Genomic DNA, 16,355 nt, shown 5'->3' with positions numbered 1-16,355 from the left:
AATTTTGAGGTTTGCAAAGGATTCTGGGTAACAGAACCTGGTCCGAGCCACACAAGTCACACCATCTTGGATTCCCCTAGGTCTCTAGTTTTCAGAAATGCACAGGTTTGGTAGGTTTCCCTAGGTGGCGGCTGAGCTACAGGCCAAAATCTACAGGTAGGCACTTTGCAAAAAACACCTCTGTTTTCCTTCACAAATTTGGATGTGTCCACGTTGCGCTTTGGGGCGTTTCCTGTCGCGGGCGCTAGGCCTCCCCACACAAGTGAGGTATCATTTTTATCGGGAGACGTGGGGGAACGCTGGGTGGAAGGAAATTCGTGGCTCCTCTGAGATTCCAGAACTTTCTGCCACAGAAATGTGAGGAACATGTGTTTTTTTAGCCAAATTTTGAGGATTGCAAAGGATTCTGGGTAACAGAACCTGGTCCGAGCCACACAAGTCACCCCATCTTGGATTCCCCTAGGTCTCTAGTTTTCAGAAATGCACAGGTTTAGTAGGTTTCCCTAGGTGGCGGCTGAGCTACAGGCCAAAATCTACAGGTAGTCACTTTGCAAAAAACACCTCTGTATTCCTTCACAAATTTGGATGTGTCCACGTTGCGCTTTGGGGCGTTTCCTGTCGCGGGCGCTAGGCCTACGCACACAAGTGAGGTATCATTTTTATCGGGAGACGTGGGGGAACGCTGGGTGGAAGGAAATTTGTGGCTCCTCTCAGATTCCAGAACTTTCTGCCACAGAAATGTTAGGAACATGTGTTTTTTTAGCCAAATTTTGAGGTTTGCAAAGGATTCTGGGTAACAGAACCTGGTCCGAGCCACACAAGTCACACCATCTTGGATTCCCCTAGGTCTCTAGTTTTCAGAAATGCACAGGTTTGGTAGGTTTCCCTAGGTGGCGGCTGAGCTACAGGCCAAAATCTACAGGTAGTCACTTTGCAAAAAACACCTCTGTTTTCCTTCACAAATTTGGATGTGTCCACGTTGCGCTTTGGGGCGTTTTTTGTCACGGGCGCTAGGCCTACCCACACAAGTGAGGTATCATTTTTATCGGGAGACGTGGGGAACGCTGGGTGGAAGGAAATTCGTGGCTCCTCTGAGATTCCAGAACTTTCTGCCACAGAAATGTGAGGAACATGTGTTTTTTTAGCCAAATTTTGAGGATTGCAAAGGATTCTGGGTAACAGAACCTGGTCCGAGCCACACAAGTCACCCCATCTTGGATTCCCCTAGGTCTCTAGTTTTCAGAAATGCACAGGTTTAGTAGGTTTCCTTAGGTGGCGGCTGAGCTACAGGCCAAAATCTACAGGTAGTCACTTTGCAAAAAACACCTCTGTATTCCTTCACAAATTTGGATGTGTCCACGTTGCGCTTTGGGGCGTTTCCTGTCGCGGGCACTAGGCCTACCCACACAAGTGAGGTATCATTTTTATCGGGAGACGTGGGGGAACGCTGGGTGGAAGGAAATTTGTGGCTCCTCTCAGATTCCAGAACTTTCTGCCACAGAAATGTTAGGAACATGTGTTTTTTTAGCCAAATTTTGAGGTTTGCAAAGGATTCTGGGTAACAGAACCTGGTCCGAGCCACACAAGTCACCCCATCTTGGATTCCCCTAGGTCTCTAGTTTTCAGAAATGCACAGGTTTGGTAGGTTTCCCTAGGTGGCGGCTGAGCTACAGGCCAAAATCTACAGGTAGGCACTTTGCAAAAAACACCTCTGTTTTCCTTCACAAATTTGGATGTGTCCACGTTGCGCTTTGGGGCGTTTCCTGTCGCGGACACTAGGCCTACCCACACAAGTGAGGTATCATTTTTATCGGGAGACATGGGGGAACGCTGGGTAGAAGGAAATTTGTGGCTCCTCTCAGATTCCAGAACTTTCTGCCACAGAAATGTTAGGAACATGTGTTTTTTTAGCCAAATTTTGAGGTTTGCAAAGGATTCTGGGTAACAGAACCTGGTCCGAGCCACACAAGTCACCCCATCTTGGATTCCCCTAGGTCTCTAGTTTTCAGAAATGCACAGGTTTGGTAGGTTTCCCTAGGTGGCGGCTGAGCTACAGGCCAAAATCTACAGGTAGTCGCTTTGCAAAAAACACCTCTGTTTTCCTTCACAAATTTGGATGTGTCCACGTTGCGCTTTGGGGCGTTTCCTGTCGCGGGCGCTAGGCCTACCCACACAAGTGAGGTATCATTTGTATCGGCAGATGTGGGGGAATGCTGGGAGGAAGGAAATTTGTGGCTCCTCTCAGATTCCAGAACTTTCTGCCACAGAAATGTTAGGAACATGTGTTTTTTTAGCCAAATTTTGAGGTTTCCAAAGGATTCTGGGTAACAGAACCTGGTCCGAGCCACACAAGTCACCCCATCTTGGATTCCCCTAGGTCTCTAGTTTTCAGAAATGCACAGGTTTGGTAGGTTTCCCTAGGTGGCGGCTGAGCTACAGGCCAAAATCTACAGGTAGGCACTTTGCAAAAAACACCTCTGTTTTCCTTCACAAATTTGGATGTGTCCACGTTGCGCTTTGGGGCGTTTCCTGTTGCGGGCGCTAGGCCTACGCACACAAGTGAGGTATCATTTTTATCGGGAGACGTGGGGGAACGCTGAGTGGAAGGAAATTTGTGGCTCCTCTCAGATTCCAGAACTTTCTGCCACAGAAATGTTAGGAACATGTGTTTTTTTAGCCAAATTTTGAGGTTTGCAAAGGATTCTGGGTATCAGAACCTGGTCCGAGCCACACAAGTCACACCATCTTGGATTCCCCTAGGTCTCTAGTTTTCAGAAATGCACAGGTTTGGTAGGTTTCCCTAGGTGGCGGCTGAGCTACAGGCCAAAATCTACAGGTAGTCACTTTGCAAAAAACACCTCTGTTTTCCTTCACAAATTTGGATGTGTCCACGTTGCGCTTTGGGGCGTTTCCTGTCGCGGGCGCTAGGCCTACCCACACAAGTGAGGTATCATTTTTATTGGGAGACGTGGGGGAACGCTGGGTGGAAGGAAATTTGTGGCTCCTCTCAGATTCCAGAACTTTCTGCCACAGAAATGTTAGGAACATGTGTTTTTTTAGCCAAATTTTGAGGTTTGCAAAGGATTCTGGGTAACAGAACCTGGTCCGAGCCACACAAGTCACCCCATCTTGGATTCCCCTAGGTCTCTAGTTTTCAGAAATGCACAGGTTTGGTAGGTTTCCCTAGGTGGCGGCTGAGCTACAGGCCAAAATCTACAGGTAGGCACTTTGCAAAAAACACCTCTGTTTTCCTTCACAAATTTGGATGTGTCCACGTTGCGCTTTGGGGCGTTTCCTGTCGCGGGCGCTAGGCCTACCCATACAAGTGAGGTATCATTTTTATCGGGAGACGTGGGGGAACGCTGGGTGGAAGGAAATTAGTGGCTCCTCTGAGATTCCAGAACTTTCTGCCACAGAAATGTGAGGAACATGTGTTTTTTTAGCCAAATTTTGAGGTTTGCAAAGGATTCTGGGTAACAGAACCTGGTCCGAGCCACACAAGTCACCCCATCTTGGATTCCCCTAGGTCTCTAGTTTTCAGAAATGCACAGGTTTGGTAGGTTTCCCTAGGTGGCGGCTGAGCTACAGGCCAAAATCTACAGGTAGGCACTTTGCAAAAAACACCTCTGTTTTCCTTCACAAATTTGGATGTGTCCACGTTGCGCTTTGGGGCGTTTTTTGTCACGGGCGCTAGGCCTACCCACACAAGTGAGGTATCATTTTTATCGGGAGACGTGGGGAACGCTGGGTGGAAGGAAATTTGTGGCTCCTCTGAGATTCCAGAACTTTCTGCCACAGAAATGTGAGGAACATGTGTTTTTTTAGCCAAATTTTGAGGATTGCAAAGGATTCTGGGTAACAGAACCTGGTCCGAGCCACACAAGTCACCCCATCTTGGATTCCCCTAGGTCTCTAGTTTTCAGAAATGCACAGGTTTGGTAGGTTTCCCTAGGTGGCGGCTGAGCTACAAGCCTAAATCTACAGGTAGGCACTTTGCAAAAAACACCTCTGTTTTCCTTCACAAATTTGGATGTGTCCACGTTGCGCTTTGGGGCGTTTTCTGTCGCGGGCGCTAGGCCTACCCACACAAGTGAGGTATCATTTTTATCGGGAGACGTGGGGGAACGCTGGGTGGAAGGAAATTTGTGGCTCCTCTCAGATTCCAGAACTTTCTGCCACAGAAATGTTAGGAACATGTGTTTTTTTAGCCAAATTTTGAGGTTTGCAAAGGATTCTGGGTAACAGAACCTGGTCCGAGCCACACAAGTCACACCATCTTGGATTCCCCTAGGTCTCTAGTTTTCAGAAATGCACAGGTTTGGTAGGTTTCCCTAGGTGGCGGCTGAGCTACAGGCCAAAATCTACAGGTAGGCACTTTGCAAAAAACACCTCTGTTTTCCTTCACAAATTTGGATGTGTCCACGTTGCGCTTTGGGGCGTTTCCTGTCGCGGGCGCTAGGCCTACCCACACAAGTGAGGTATCATTTTTATTGGGAGACGTGGGGAAACGCTGGGTGGAAGGAAATTTGTGGCTCCTCTCAGATTCCAGAACTTTCTGCCACAGAAATGTTAGGAACATGTGTTTTTTTAGCCAAATTTTGAGGTTTGCAAAGGATTCTGGGTAACAGAACCTGGTCCGAGCCACACAAGTCACCCCATCTTGGATTTCCCTAGGTCTCTAGTTTTCAGAAATGCACAGGTTTGGTAGGTTTCCCTAGGTGGCGGCTGAGCTACAGGCCAAAATCTACAGGTAGGCACTTTGCAAAAAACACCTCTGTTTTCCTTCACAAATTTGGATGTGTCCACGTTGCGCTTTGGGGCGTTTCCTGTCGCGGGCGCTAGGCCTACCCACACAAGTGAGGTATCATTTTTATCGGGAGACGTGGGGGAACGCTGGGTGGAAGGAAATTCGTGGCTCCTCTGAGATTCCAGAACTTTCTGCCACAGAAATGTGAGGAACATGTGTTTTTTTAGCCAAATTTTGAGGTTTGCAAAGGATTCTGGGTAACAGAACCTGGTCCGAGCCACACAAGTCACCCCATCTTGGATTCCCCTAGGTCTCTAGTTTTCAGAAATGCACAGGTTTGGTAGGTTTCCCTAGGTGGCGGCTGAGCTACAGGCCAAAATCTACAGGTAGGCACTTTGCAAAAAACACCTCTGTTTTCCTTCACAAATTTGGATGTGTCCACGTTGCGCTTTGGGGCGTTTTTTGTCACGGGCGCTAGGCCTACCCACACAAGTGAGGTATCATTTTTATCGGGAGACGTGGGGAACGCTGGGTGGAAGGAAATTTGTGGCTCCTCTCAGATTCCAGAACTTTCTGCCACAGAAATGTTAGGAACATGTGTTTTTTTAGCCAAATTTTGAGGTTTGCAAAGGATTCTGGGTAACAGAACCTGGTCCGAGCCACACAAGTCACACCATCTTGGATTCCCCTAGGTCTCTAGTTTTCAGAAATGCACAGGTTTGGTAGGTTTCCCTAGGTGGCGGCTGAGCTACAGGCCAAAATCTACAGGTAGGCACTTTGCAAAAAACACCTCTGTTTTCCTTCACAAATTTGGATGTGTCCACGTTGCGCTTTGGGGCGTTTCCTGTCGCGGGCGCTAGGCCTACCCACACAAGTGAGGTATCATTTTTATTGGGAGACGTGGGGGAACGCTGGGTGGAAGGAAATTTGTGGCTCCTCTCAGATTCCAGAACTTTCTGCCACAGAAATGTTAGGAACATGTGTTTTTTTAGCCAAATTTTGAGGTTTGCAAAGGATTCTGGGTAACAGAACCTGGTCCGAGCCACACAAGTCACCCCATCTTGGATTCCCCTAGGTCTCTAGTTTTCAGAAATGCACAGGTTTGGTAGGTTTCCCTAGGTGGCGGCTGAGCTACAGGCCCAAATCTACAGGTAGGCACTTTGCAAAAAACACCTCTGTTTTCCTTCACAAATTTGGATGTGTCCACGTTGCGCTTTGGGGCGTTTCCTGTCGCGGGCGCTAGGCCTACCCATACAAGTGAGGTATCATTTTTATCGGGAGACGTGGGGGAACGCTGGGTGGAAGGAAATTCGTGGCTCCTCTGAGATTCCAGAACTTTCTGCCACAGAAATGTGAGGAACATGTGTTTTTTTAGCCAAATTTTGAGGTTTGCAAAGGATTCTGGGTAACAGAACCTGGTCCGAGCCACACAAGTCACCCCATCTTGGATTCCCCTAGGTCTCTAGTTTTCAGAAATGCACAGGTTTGGTAGGTTTCCCTAGGTGGCGGCTGAGCTACAGGCCAAAATCTACAGGTAGGCACTTTGCAAAAAACACCTCTGTTTTCCTTCACAAATTTGGATGTGTCCACGTTGCGCTTTGGGGCGTTTTTTGTCACGGGCGCTAGGCCTACCCACACAAGTGAGGTATCATTTTTATCGGGAGACGTGGGGAACGCTGGGTGGAAGGAAATTCGTGGCTCCTCTGAGATTCCAGAACTTTCTGCCACAGAAATGTGAGGAACATGTGTTTTTTTAGCCAAATTTTGAGGATTGCAAAGGATTCTGGGTAACAGAACCTGGTCCGAGCCACACAAGTCACCCCATCTTGGATTCCCCTAGGTCTCTAGTTTTCAGAAATGCACAGGTTTGGTAGGTTTCCCTAGGTGGCGGCTGAGCTACAAGCCTAAATCTACAGGTAGGCACTTTGCAAAAAACACCTCTGTTTTCCTTCACAAATTTGGATGTGTCCACGTTGCGCTTTGGGGCGTTTTCTGTCGCGGGCGCTAGGCCTACCCACACAAGTGAGGTATCATTTTTATCGGGAGACGTGGGGGAACGCTGGGTGGAAGGAAATTTGTGGCTTCTCTCAGATTCCAGAACTTTCTGCCACAGAAATGTTAGGAACATGTGTTTTTTTAGCCAAATTTTGAGGTTTGCAAAGGATTCTGGGTAACAGAACCTGGTCCGAGCCACACAAGTCACACCATCTTGGATTCCCCTAGGTCTCTAGTTTTCAGAAATGCACAGGTTTGGTAGGTTTCCCTAGGTGGCGGCTGAGCTACAGGCCAAAATCTACAGGTAGGCACTTTGCAAAAAACACCTCTGTTTTCCTTCACAAATTTGGATGTGTCCACGTTGCGCTTTGGGGCGTTTCCTGTCGCGGGCGCTAGGCCTACCCACACAAGTGAGGTATCATTTTTATTGGGAGACGTGGGGGAACGCTGGGTGGAAGGAAATTTGTGGCTCCTCTCAGATTCCAGAACTTTCTGCCACAGAAATATTAGGAACATGTGTTTTTTTAGCCAAATTTTGAGGTTTGCAAAGGATTCTGTGTAACAGAACCTGGTCCGAGCCACACAAGTCACCCCATCTTGGATTCCCCTAGGTCTCTAGTTTTCAGAAATGCACAGGTTTGGTAGGTTTCCCTAGGTGGCGGCTGAGCTACAGGCCAAAATCTACAGGTAGGCACTTTGCAAAAAACACCTCTGTTTTCCTTCACAAATTTGGATGTGTCCACGTTGCGCTTTGGGGCGTTTCCTGTCGCGGGCGCTAGGCCTACCCACACAAGTGAGGTATCATTTTTATCGGGAGACGTGGGGGAACGCTGGGTGGAAGGAAATTCGTGGCTCCTCTGAGATTCCAGAACTTTCTGCCACAGAAATGTGAGGAACATGTGTTTTTTTAGCCAAATTTTGAGGATTGCAAAGGATTCTGGGTAACAGAACCTGGTCCGAGCCACACAAGTCACCCCATCTTGGATTCCCCTAGGTCTCTAGTTTTCAGAAATGCACAGGTTTGGTAGGTTTCCCTAGGTGGCGGCTGAGCTACAGGCCAAAATCTACATGTAGGCACTTTGCAAAAAACACCTCTGTTTTCCTTCACAAATTTGGATGTGTCCACGTTGCGCTTTGGGGCGTTTTATGTCACGGGCGCTAGGCCTACCCACACAAGTGAGGTATCATTTTTATCGGGAGACGTGGGGAACGCTGGGTGGAAGGAAATTCGTGGCTCCTCTGAGATTCCAGAACTTTCTGCCACAGAAATGTGAGGAAAATGTGTTTTTTTAGCCAAATTTTGAGGATTGCAAAGGATTCTGGGTAACAGAACCTGGTCCGAGCCACACAAGTCACCCCATCTTGGATTCCCCTAGGTCTCTAGTTTTCAGAAATGCACAGGTTTAGTAGGTTTCCCTAGGTGGCGGCTGAGCTACAGGCCAAAATCTACAGGTAGTCACTTTGCAAAAAACACCTCTGTATTCCTTCACAAATTTGGATGTGTCCACGTTGCGCTTTGGGGCGTTTCCTGTCGCGGGCGCTAGGCCTACGCACACAAGTGAGGTATCATTTTTATCGGGAGACGTGGGGGAACGCTGGGTGGAAGGAAATTTGTGGCTCCTCTCAGATTCCAGAACTTTCTGCCACAGAAATGTTAGGAACATGTGTTTTTTTAGCCAAATTTTGAGGTTTGCAAAGGATTCTGGGTAACAGAACCTGGTCCGAGCCACACAAGTCACACCATCTTGGATTCCCCTAGGTCTCTAGTTTTCAGAAATGCACAGGTTTGGTAGGTTTCCCTAGGTGGCGGCTGAGCTACAGGCCAAAATCTACAGGTAGGCACTTTGCAAAAAACACCTCTGTTTTCCTTCACAAATTTGGATGTGTCCACGTTGCGCTTTGGGGCGTTTCCTGTCGCGGGCGCTAGGCCTCCCCACACAAGTGAGGTATCATTTTTATCGGGAGACGTGGGGGAACGCTGGGTGGAAGGAAATTCGTGGCTCCTCTGAGATTCCAGAACTTTCTGCCACAGAAATGTGAGGAACATGTGTTTTTTTAGCCAAATTTTGAGGATTGCAAAGGATTCTGGGTAACAGAACCTGGTCCGAGCCACACAAGTCACCCCATCTTGGATTCCCCTAGGTCTCTAGTTTTCAGAAATGCACAGGTTTAGTAGGTTTCCCTAGGTGGCGGCTGAGCTACAGGCCAAAATCTACAGGTAGTCACTTTGCAAAAAACACCTCTGTATTCCTTCACAAATTTGGATGTGTCCACGTTGCGCTTTGGGGCGTTTCCTGTCGCGGGCGCTAGGCCTACGCACACAAGTGAGGTATCATTTTTATCGGGAGACGTGGGGGAACGCTGGGTGGAAGGAAATTTGTGGCTCCTCTCAGATTCCAGAACTTTCTGCCACAGAAATGTTAGGAACATGTGTTTTTTTAGCCAAATTTTGAGGTTTGCAAAGGATTCTGGGTAACAGAACCTGGTCCGAGCCACACAAGTCACACCATCTTGGATTCCCCTAGGTCTCTAGTTTTCAGAAATGCACAGGTTTGGTAGGTTTCCCTAGGTGGCGGCTGAGCTACAGGCCAAAATCTACAGGTAGTCACTTTGCAAAAAACACCTCTGTTTTCCTTCACAAATTTGGATGTGTCCACGTTGCGCTTTGGGGCGTTTTTTGTCACGGGCGCTAGGCCTACCCACACAAGTGAGGTATCATTTTTATCGGGAGACGTGGGGAACGCTGGGTGGAAGGAAATTCGTGGCTCCTCTGAGATTCCAGAACTTTCTGCCACAGAAATGTGAGGAACATGTGTTTTTTTAGCCAAATTTTGAGGATTGCAAAGGATTCTGGGTAACAGAACCTGGTCCGAGCCACACAAGTCACCCCATCTTGGATTCCCCTAGGTCTCTAGTTTTCAGAAATGCACAGGTTTAGTAGGTTTCCTTAGGTGGCGGCTGAGCTACAGGCCAAAATCTACAGGTAGTCACTTTGCAAAAAACACCTCTGTATTCCTTCACAAATTTGGATGTGTCCACGTTGCGCTTTGGGGCGTTTCCTGTCGCGGGCACTAGGCCTACCCACACAAGTGAGGTATCATTTTTATCGGGAGACGTGGGGGAACGCTGGGTGGAAGGAAATTTGTGGCTCCTCTCAGATTCCAGAACTTTCTGCCACAGAAATGTTAGGAACATGTGTTTTTTTAGCCAAATTTTGAGGTTTGCAAAGGATTCTGGGTAACAGAACCTGGTCCGAGCCACACAAGTCACCCCATCTTGGATTCCCCTAGGTCTCTAGTTTTCAGAAATGCACAGGTTTGGTAGGTTTCCCTAGGTGGCGGCTGAGCTACAGGCCAAAATCTACAGGTAGGCACTTTGCAAAAAACACCTCTGTTTTCCTTCACAAATTTGGATGTGTCCACGTTGCGCTTTGGGGCGTTTCCTGTCGCGGACACTAGGCCTACCCACACAAGTGAGGTATCATTTTTATCGGGAGACATGGGGGAACGCTGGGTAGAAGGAAATTTGTGGCTCCTCTCAGATTCCAGAACTTTCTGCCACAGAAATGTTAGGAACATGTGTTTTTTTAGCCAAATTTTGAGGTTTGCAAAGGATTCTGGGTAACAGAACCTGGTCCGAGCCACACAAGTCACCCCATCTTGGATTCCCCTAGGTCTCTAGTTTTCAGAAATGCACAGGTTTGGTAGGTTTCCCTAGGTGGCGGCTGAGCTACAGGCCAAAATCTACAGGTAGTCGCTTTGCAAAAAACACCTCTGTTTTCCTTCACAAATTTGGATGTGTCCACGTTGCGCTTTGGGGCGTTTCCTGTCGCGGGCGCTAGGCCTACCCACACAAGTGAGGTATCATTTGTATCGGCAGATGTGGGGGAATGCTGGGAGGAAGGAAATTTGTGGCTCCTCTCAGATTCCAGAACTTTCTGCCACAGAAATGTTAGGAACATGTGTTTTTTTAGCCAAATTTTGAGGTTTCCAAAGGATTCTGGGTAACAGAACCTGGTCCGAGCCACACAAGTCACCCCATCTTGGATTCCCCTAGGTCTCTAGTTTTCAGAAATGCACAGGTTTGGTAGGTTTCCCTAGGTGGCGGCTGAGCTACAGGCCAAAATCTACAGGTAGGCACTTTGCAAAAAACACCTCTGTTTTCCTTCACAAATTTGGATGTGTCCACGTTGCGCTTTGGGGCGTTTCCTGTTGCGGGCGCTAGGCCTACGCACACAAGTGAGGTATCATTTTTATCGGGAGACGTGGGGGAACGCTGAGTGGAAGGAAATTTGTGGCTCCTCTCAGATTCCAGAACTTTCTGCCACAGAAATGTTAGGAACATGTGTTTTTTTAGCCAAATTTTGAGGTTTGCAAAGGATTCTGGGTATCAGAACCTGGTCCGAGCCACACAAGTCACACCATCTTGGATTCCCCTAGGTCTCTAGTTTTCAGAAATGCACAGGTTTGGTAGGTTTCCCTAGGTGGCGGCTGAGCTACAGGCCAAAATCTACAGGTAGTCACTTTGCAAAAAACACCTCTGTTTTCCTTCACAAATTTGGATGTGTCCACGTTGCGCTTTGGGGCGTTTCCTGTCGCGGGCGCTAGGCCTACCCACACAAGTGAGGTATCATTTTTATTGGGAGACGTGGGGGAACGCTGGGTGGAAGGAAATTTGTGGCTCCTCTCAGATTCCAGAACTTTCTGCCACAGAAATGTTAGGAACATGTGTTTTTTTAGCCAAATTTTGAGGTTTGCAAAGGATTCTGGGTAACAGAACCTGGTCCGAGCCACACAAGTCACCCCATCTTGGATTCCCCTAGGTCTCTAGTTTTCAGAAATGCACAGGTTTGGTAGGTTTCCCTAGGTGGCGGCTGAGCTACAGGCCAAAATCTACAGGTAGGCACTTTGCAAAAAACACCTCTGTTTTCCTTCACAAATTTGGATGTGTCCACGTTGCGCTTTGGGGCGTTTCCTGTCGCGGGCGCTAGGCCTACCCATACAAGTGAGGTATCATTTTTATCGGGAGACGTGGGGGAACGCTGGGTGGAAGGAAATTAGTGGCTCCTCTGAGATTCCAGAACTTTCTGCCACAGAAATGTGAGGAACATGTGTTTTTTTAGCCAAATTTTGAGGTTTGCAAAGGATTCTGGGTAACAGAACCTGGTCCGAGCCACACAAGTCACCCCATCTTGGATTCCCCTAGGTCTCTAGTTTTCAGAAATGCACAGGTTTGGTAGGTTTCCCTAGGTGGCGGCTGAGCTACAGGCCAAAATCTACAGGTAGGCACTTTGCAAAAAACACCTCTGTTTTCCTTCACAAATTTGGATGTGTCCACGTTGCGCTTTGGGGCGTTTTTTGTCACGGGCGCTAGGCCTACCCACACAAGTGAGGTATCATTTTTATCGGGAGACGTGGGGAACGCTGGGTGGAAGGAAATTTGTGGCTCCTCTGAGATTCCAGAACTTTCTGCCACAGAAATGTGAGGAACATGTGTTTTTTTAGCCAAATTTTGAGGATTGCAAAGGATTCTGGGTAACAGAACCTGGTCCGAGCCACACAAGTCACCCCATCTTGGATTCCCTAGGTCTCTAGTTTTCAGAAATGCACAGGTTTGGTAGGTTTCCCTAGGTGGCGGCTGAGCTACAAGCCTAAATCTACAGGTAGGCACTTTGCAAAAAACACCTCTGTTTTCCTTCACAAATTTGGATGTGTCCACGTTGCGCTTTGGGGCGTTTTCTGTCGCGGGCGCTAGGCCTACCCACACAAGTGAGGTATCATTTTTATCGGGAGACGTGGGGGAACGCTGGGTGGAAGGAAATTTGTGGCTCCTCTCAGATTCCAGAACTTTCTGCCACAGAAATGTTAGGAACATGTGTTTTTTTAGCCAAATTTTGAGGTTTGCAAAGGATTCTGGGTAACAGAACCTGGTCCGAGCCACACAAGTCACACCATCTTGGATTCCCCTAGGTCTCTAGTTTTCAGAAATGCACAGTTTGGTAGGTTTCCCTAGGTGGCGGCTGAGCTACAGGCCAAAATCTACAGGTAGGCACTTTGCAAAAAACACCTCTGTTTTCCTTCACAAATTTGGATGTGTCCACGTTGCGCTTTGGGGCGTTTCCTGTCGCGGGCGCTAGGCCTACCCACACAAGTGAGGTATCATTTTTATTGGGAGACGTGGGGAAACGCTGGGTGGAAGGAAATTTGTGGCTCCTCTCAGATTCCAGAACTTTCTGCCACAGAAATGTTAGGAACATGTGTTTTTTAGCCAAATTTTGAGGTTTGCAAAGGATTCTGGGGTAACAGAACCTGGTCCGAGCCACACAAGTCACCCCATCTTGGATTTCCCTAGGTCTCTAGTTTTCAGAAATGCACAGGTTTGGTAGGTTTCCCTAGGTGGCGGCTGAGCTACAGGCCAAAATCTACAGGTAGGCACTTTGCAAAAAACACCTCTGTTTTCCTTCACAAATTTGGATGTGTCCACGTTGCGCTTTGGGGCGTTTCCTGTCGCGGGCGCTAGGCCTACCCACACAAGTGAGGTATCATTTTTATCGGGAGACGTGGGGGAACGCTGGGTGGAAGGAAATTCGTGGCTCCTCTGAGATTCCAGAACTTTCTGCCACAGAAATGTGAGGAACATGTGTTTTTTTAGCCAAATTTTGAGGTTTGCAAAGGATTCTGGGTAACAGAACCTGGTCGAGCCACACAAGTCACCCCATCTTGGATTCCCCTAGGTCTCTAGTTTCAGAAATGCACAGGTTTGGTAGGTTTCCCTAGGTGGCGGCTGAGCTACAGGCCAAAATCTACAGGTAGGCACTTTGCAAAAAACACCTCTGTTTTCCTTCACAAATTTGGATGTGTCCACGTTGCGCTTTGGGGCGTTTTTTTGTCACGGGCGCTAGGGCCTACCCACACAAGTGAGGTATCATTTTATCGGGAGACGTGGGGAACGCTGGGTGGAAGGAAATTTGTGGCTCCTCTCAGATTCCAGAACTTTCTGCCACAGAAATGTTAGGAACATGTGTTTTTTTAGCCAAATTTTGAGGTTTGCAAAGGATTCTGGGTAACAGAACCTGGTCCGAGCCACACAAGTCACACCATCTTGGATTCCCCTAGGTCTCTAGTTTTCAGAAATGCACAGGTTTGGTAGGTTTCCCTAGGTGGCGGCTGAGCTACAGGCCAAAATCTACAGGTAGGCACTTTGCAAAAAACACCTCTGTTTTCCTTCACAAATTTGGATGTGTCCACGTTGCGCTTTGGGCGTTTCCTGTCGCGGGCGCTAGGCCCTACCCACACAAGTGAGGTATCATTTTTATTGGGAGACGTGGGGGAACGCTGGGTGAAGGAAATTTGTGGCTCCTCTCAGATTCCAGAACTTTCTGCCACAGAAATGTTAGGAACATGTGTTTTTTTTAGCCAAATTTTGAGGTTTGCAAAGGATTCTGGTAAGTAACAGAACCTGGTCCGAGCCACACAAGTCACCCCATCTTGGATTCCCCTAGGTCTCTAGTTTTCAGAAATGCACAGGTTTGGTAGGTTTCCCTAGGTGGCGGCTGAGCTACAGGCCCAAATCTACAGGTAGGCACTTTGCAAAAAACACCTCTGTTTTCCTTCACAAATTTGGATGTGTCCACGTTGCGCTTTGGGGCGTTTCCTGTCGCGGGCGCTAGGCCTACCCATACAAGTGAGGTATCATTTTTATCGGGAGACGTGGGGGAACGCTGGGTGGAAGGAAATTCGTGGCTCCTCTGAGATTCCAGAACTTTCTGCCACAGAAATGTGAGGAACATGTGTTTTTTTAGCCAAATTTTGAGGTTTGCAAAGGATTCTGGGTAACAGAACCTGGTCCGAGCCACACAAGTCACCCCATCTTGGATTCCCCTAGGTCTCTAGTTTTCAGAAATGCACAGGTTTGGTAGGTTTCCCTAGGTGGCGGCTGAGCTACAGGCCAAAATCTACAGGTAGGCACTTTGCAAAAAACACCTCTGTTTTCCTTCACAAATTTGGATGTGTCCACGTTGCGCTTTGGGGCGTTTTTTGTCACGGGCGCTAGGCCTACCCACACAAGTGAGGTATCATTTTTATCGGGAGACGTGGGGAACGCTGGGTGGAAGGAAATTCGTGGCTCCTCTGAGATTCCAGAACTTTCTGCCACAGAAATGTGAGGAACATGTGTTTTTTTAGCCAAATTTTGAGGATTGCAAAGGATTCTGGGTAACAGAACCTGGTCCGAGCCACACAAGTCACCCCATCTTGGATTCCCCTAGGTCTCTAGTTTTCAGAAATGCACAGGTTTGGTAGGTTTCCCTAGGTGGCGGCTGAGCTACAAGCCTAAATCTACAGGTAGGCACTTTGCAAAAAACACCTCTGTTTTCCTTCACAAATTTGGATGTGTCCACGTTGCGCTTTGGGGCGTTTTCTGTCGCGGGCGCTAGGCCTACCCACACAAGTGAGGTATCATTTTTATCGGGAGACGTGGGGGAACGCTGGGTGGAAGGAAATTTGTGGCTTCTCTCAGATTCCAGAACTTTCTGCCACAGAAATGTTAGGAACATGTGTTTTTTTAGCCAAATTTTGAGGTTTGCAAAGGATTCTGGGTAACAGAACCTGGTCCGAGCCACACAAGTCACACCATCTTGGATTCCCCTAGGTCTCTAGTTTTCAGAAATGCACAGGTTTGGTAGGTTTCCCTAGGTGGCGGCTGAGCTACAGGCCAAAATCTACAGGTAGGCACTTTGCAAAAAACACCTCTGTTTTCCTTCACAAATTTGGATGTGTCCACGTTGCGCTTTGGGGCGTTTCCTGTCGCGGGCGCTAGGCCTACCCACACAAGTGAGGTATCATTTTTATTGGGAGACGTGGGGGAACGCTGGGTGGAAGGAAATTTGTGGCTCCTCTCAGATTCCAGAACTTTCTGCCACAGAAATATTAGGAACATGTGTTTTTTTAGCCAAATTTTGAGGTTTGCAAAGGATTCTGTGTAACAGAACCTGGTCCGAGCCACACAAGTCACCCCATCTTGGATTCCCCTAGGTCTCTAGTTTTCAGAAATGCACAGGTTTGGTAGGTTTCCCTAGGTGGCGGCTGAGCTACAGGCCAAAATCTACAGGTAGGCACTTTGCAAAAAACACCTCTGTTTTCCTTCACAAATTTGGATGTGTCCACGTTGCGCTTTGGGGCGTTTCCTGTCGCGGGCGCTAGGCCTACCCACACAAGTGAGGTATCATTTTTATCGGGAGACGTGGGGGAACGCTGGGTGGAAGGAAATTCGTGGCTCCTCTGAGATTCCAGAACTTTCTGCCACAGAAATGTGAGGAACATGTGTTTTTTTAGCCAAATTTTGAGGTTTGCAAAGGATTCTGGGTAACAGAACCTGGTCCGAGCCACACAAGTCACCCCATCTTGGATTCCCCTAGGTCTCTAGTTTTCAGAAATGCACAGGTTTGGTAGGTTTCCCTAGGTGGCGGCTGAGCTACAGGCCAAAATCTACAGGTAGGCACTTTGCAAAAAACACCTCTGTTTTCCTTCACAAATTTGGATGTGTCCACGTTGCGCTTTGGGGCGTTTTTTGTCACGGGCGCTAGGCCTACCCACACAAGTGAGGTATCATTTTT

Source organism: Pleurodeles waltl, chromosome 1_1, assembly GCF_031143425.1.
Source record: "Pleurodeles waltl isolate 20211129_DDA chromosome 1_1, aPleWal1.hap1.20221129, whole genome shotgun sequence".
Classification (NCBI taxonomy): Eukaryota; Metazoa; Chordata; class Amphibia; order Caudata; family Salamandridae; genus Pleurodeles; species Pleurodeles waltl.
This window is presented reverse-complemented; position numbering follows the sequence as displayed.